The sequence below is a fragment of the Eurypyga helias genome, unplaced genomic scaffold (assembly GCF_000690775.1).
Source record: "Eurypyga helias isolate BGI_N326 unplaced genomic scaffold, ASM69077v1 scaffold17493, whole genome shotgun sequence".
Classification (NCBI taxonomy): domain Eukaryota; kingdom Metazoa; phylum Chordata; class Aves; order Eurypygiformes; family Eurypygidae; genus Eurypyga; species Eurypyga helias.
The window spans coordinates 40,195-40,708 of record NW_010239372.1 but is presented as its reverse complement, the minus strand read 5'-3'; positions in this window follow the sequence as shown (position 1 = coordinate 40,708).

The following is a 514-nucleotide window of genomic DNA, read 5'->3' as shown; positions in this document are numbered from 1 at the left end:
TCCGGAGGCGGCTCCGCATCGGTAAGGAAGGCGAGACTTTGAAGCGATTTCAAACGACTCACAACAGGTCTGCGAGCGGTTGGCGAGTCCGAGGGACAACTTGCCTCTCGGCTACGTGCTTGAACCGGGGCTGTACCCCCAGAAATGTTAATCTTTCTACTTAAATTAAGGGGCGAGTAGCAGCGTGCGACGCGTAAGCAACCACCCAGCATACCAAAACAACGGCGCGGGTCAGGGCCCGGGTACCACCGACGCTGACAGGGAGTCGCTCGGAAGGAACCCCGGGAGATAGACGTGTCCGAACTGCCCTCCTCAAGGGGAGCGTCGCCCACCCAACAGGCTTTTGTGCCCCCCGGCTACACCTCTCCAGGGAAGGGTTTGCCCTGGGAGCGCTCCGGCTGGGCAAGTCCAAGCGTCTTCAGCAGCTCGGTCACGGGGGGCAGAGGTTCTGGAGCACGCCGGAGGCTTCAAGTCCAAGCAGCAGCCTGGGGCGCCGGGGACCGGGCGGGGGGGG